We start from the raw sequence: 4,009 nt of genomic DNA, 5'->3' as shown, positions 1-4,009 counted from the left end.
TCGTCACGTACCATGGGGCTCCCACGTGATCCATAGATCGATCTTGATTGTCTTGCCTTATCCTCCAATATATCTCACAAGTCCGGAGCGTTCCCCTGTGGTCTTGTGCTTTTCGAGCGGTGCCAGGGTACGGGTCTAGTGAAGGGCCTAGAGGCCTCTCTGTCGCGACCACGGGGTGGTCGGTCAGCCGTATTGTCTCCGGGTGATGCGGGTTCATACGCTTCCTCCTCTAATCGGGGGAGCAGCTTGCGTTTAGGGTAGCTTTTGGAGGGGCGTTCGAGCTCATGCTCTTCGGCGGCAAGGACTTCAGTCCATCTGTCGGCTAGCAGATCTTGATCAGCTCTAAGCTGTTGCTGCTTTTTCTTGAGGCTGTTCGCCGTGGCCATAAGCCTGCGTTTAAAATGCTCTTGTTCGACGGGATCCTCAGGCACGACAAATTCATCATCGTCGAGGCTTGCTTCGTCTCCGGAGGGAGGCATATAATCCTCTACCTCTTCTTCTGCCGCTCTCTCATGAGGGCTGGCGTATCCATCCTCCTGCGCTGGGTCTTGCTGGAGTGGGTTATCTTCGGTGTTGTCCGGTGTATTATTATCTCCGGTGCCGGAATCTTCATTCTTGCTGTGGCGGGATTTAGAGCGGCGCCGCTGACGCCGGCGCTTGTGCTGTTTCTTGGAGGGGTCATCCTCCTCTGTTCCTTTGCCATTCCCATCCTTTGGGATATCCACCATGTATATGTCATATGATGAGGTGGCTTTCCAGTGCCCGGTCGGCGCTGGTTCTTGGTCGTCTCCGGCATCGTCGTCCATACCGTCGATGTCTTCGGAGTCGTAGTCTAGCATTAGATCATCGACAGCGGCTACCAAGTGGGTGGTGGGTGGGCTTTGAATTTCTTCATCGTCCGCATCCCAACCGTCCTGACCGCAGTCCGGCCAGGGCTCTCCTGATAACGAGAGATGTTTTAGCGAACTCAAGATGTCGCCAAAAGGTGAGTGTTGAAAGATGTCCGCTGTGGTGAACTCCATGATCGGCGCCGAATCGGATTCGATCGGAGGGGGCGCGGGAGGTTCAGAGTCCGGCAAGGAGTCCGGCACCTCGGAGTCACAAGCTTTATGAGGGACGAGGTCAGTGTTCGGCTCTATCGCCGTAGAGGTTGCAGCTCCCGAGGCGGTGTCTAGCCATCCGTCCTCGATCTGCGCAGTCGGCTCCGAATTGAAGATCAGAGCGGGTTCGAGTGCGGCCTCCAGGGTACTGTCCGGCTGCAGAGCTAAATCATGCCCGTCGTGACAGTGCGGCACGCTCGGCTGTGGCTCGAATCCATCGGGGATCAAGTCCCCGCGGATGTCAGCCGTGAAGTTCAAACTTCCAAATCTGACCTGACGGCCTGGGGCGTAGCTTTCGATCTGCTCCAGATGGCCAAGTGAATTGGCCCACAGTGCAAAGTCGCCGAATACGAAGATCTGTCCGGGGAGAAAGGTCTAACCCTGGACTGCATCGTTGATGATGGTCGAAGAAGCCATCGAGCCTATCAGTGACGACGCAGAGGAACTCTCAATGAAAGCACCAATGTCGGTGTCAAAACCAGCGGATCTCGGGTAGGGGGTCCCGAACTGTGCGTCTAGGCGGATGGTAACAGGAGACAAGGGACACAATGTTTTACCCAGGTTCGGGCCCTCTTGATGGAGGTAGAACCCTACGTCCTGCTTGATTAATATTGATGATGTGTGTTACAAGAGTGGATCTACCACGAGATCAAGGAGGCTAAACCCTAGAAGCTAGCCTATGGTATGATTGTTGTTCATCCTAAGGACTAAAGCCATCCGGTTTATATAGACACCGGAGAGGGCTAGGGTTACACAGAGTTGGTTACAATGGTAGGAAATCTACATATCCATATCGCTAAGCTTGCCTTCCACGCCAAGGAAAGTCCCATCCGGACACGGGACGAAGTCTTCAATCTTGTATCTTCATAGTCTTGGAGTCCGGCCGATGATGATAGTTCGGCTATCCGGACACCCCCTAGTCCGGAACTCCCTCACCCGCCGTGGATCCAGCCCCCAGCCCCCTGTCCGCCTATGAAAGGAAGAGCAGGGGAGGACAGAGGCATCCAGCGGCATCCTCTTCTTCTCCTGTCTTGCTCCTTCTTGAATATGCTAGGAAGGGGAGCCTGGGGCTTCCTCCAGGCTTTAGCTTCGGGTTGAAAATGCTGAGTGAAGGTGTTGGTGCTTGGGGAGTGAGCTTGGTCCAAGTCCAAGGGGAGGGGCTAGGGATCATTGGAAATCCCAGTACAACCCCTCTCCTTAGAGCAGGAGTTGATGTCGACGAGGGGCGCGCCTTCCTGCCCATCAAGGAGGGGAGCACTGCGCTTCTCGCCCCTGGCCGCCTTCGTGGCTCGTTGTGTCTTTGGAGGGGGCACCGGACTGCGATCTTGGCGCTTCCCAGGCGTGTCGGTGATGGAGAGAAAACGAGGGAAGGCGGAGGTGGCGAGCGGCGGGGAGCCAGGTCGGAGTACGATGGCATGGATGCCTTCACCTCCGACCGGCGACCTGCCGCCTTGTCTTCCGTCCTTCCCTTCCCTCCCTGGCACCATCATCACCAGCCTCTTTGGTCTATAGCCGGGGAGGGGGATCTCCTTGGTGCAAACCTCCTTTCTTCTGGTGATCTCCCGACCAAGCCACCGAGGATGGCTTTACTAGGGCTCGAGTCGGGTCTTCTCGCTGGTGGGGGCGGCCAGGGGTGCTCTGCTTCGTTCCTACGCTTCTCCTCCACACCTTCGCCAGCCCCGGTCTTGTTTGGTTGCTCCCGAACGGGCTCCTGCCAGGTGCTTTTCTCGTCTTTTCCTCCTTCCACCCAGTGCCTGGGGGAGGGAAAACGAAAATAGGAGATCACGGGGCAGTTATCTTTTTTCATTCTTAAATCTGTAGGTATTTGCCAAATTTTAATTCAAATAATGTAATCTCTCAAGTCCATGTTTGTGTTATGTAATGCTTGCACTTGTACCAGCATGTTAATAAAAAGATTAACCTTGCCGAGAACTCATGCATGCTTACGTTCATTTAGAGGTGAGATGCCTCTTTAGTGTAAATAAACGAGTTTGCCCCGGCAAGCTATCCTGCTGGTCCTCTTTTTGTCTGCCGGAGAACCTTATCTGTCGGGTTACAGACAGAAGGACCAGCCCCCCGCCAACTTCCCTTTACCAAAGGCAACTACAACCACCCTGACTGAAGCAGCATTCAGGCCACGAATGGGAGCACCTAAGTCTAAAAGGAGTGGCGAGATTTTCTAATGCATAAGTTATAGCTTACAGAACACGAATGGACAAGAGGTAGAACTTATCTATCTGGCTTGCCGGGATCGCAGTGTCGGGCAATCTTCTCATTCCTTTGTCGAAGCCAAGTCCATAGTGAGAACTTGTAACTTCATGTAAATGAGAATGAATGCAGGATGCAATCCTATCTGTATGCATATGCGGATGTTCATGAAATGCTTATGCAGTAATCTGAAATGCTCATGCATGCATGCAACCTAGGTTGGAGCCCCTCTACAGCACTTCTTTATTCTTGCACGGGGTCATCGTCCCGGCTTTGTACAAGGGGTTACATGCAACTAAGGCAAGGCCTGTACAAATGAGTGGTTGTCGGGCAGGGCCCGGCAGCCTCGTGCCTTATGGGTAGAACTTACGGAGATGCTCAATATTCCTTGAGTTTTGCAATAGAGTGCCATCTCCGGTCTCCAGACAGACTACGCCAGGTCTCGTGACTCGTACTACCTAGTAAGGGCCTTCCCACTTTGGTGACAGCTTGTGTGTACCCTTGGCGGACTGAACGTGCCTAAGGACAAGGTCACCTTCCTCAAAACTCCGGGTGTGAACCCTGTGGCTATGATAGCGATGCAGGGCCTGCTGATAGCGTGCAGCACGCGTAGCAGCCTGGAGACGATTCTCCACTACAAAAAAAAATACACTTCCGTGATGATACGAGTTTGTCACAGTAGGTCGCGTTTTTTGTCATGC

The sequence above is a fragment of the Triticum aestivum genome, chromosome 4B, assembly GCF_018294505.1.
Source record: "Triticum aestivum cultivar Chinese Spring chromosome 4B, IWGSC CS RefSeq v2.1, whole genome shotgun sequence".
Lineage (NCBI taxonomy): Eukaryota > Viridiplantae > Streptophyta > Magnoliopsida > Poales > Poaceae > Triticum > Triticum aestivum.
Note: the sequence above shows the minus strand (reverse complement) of the source record.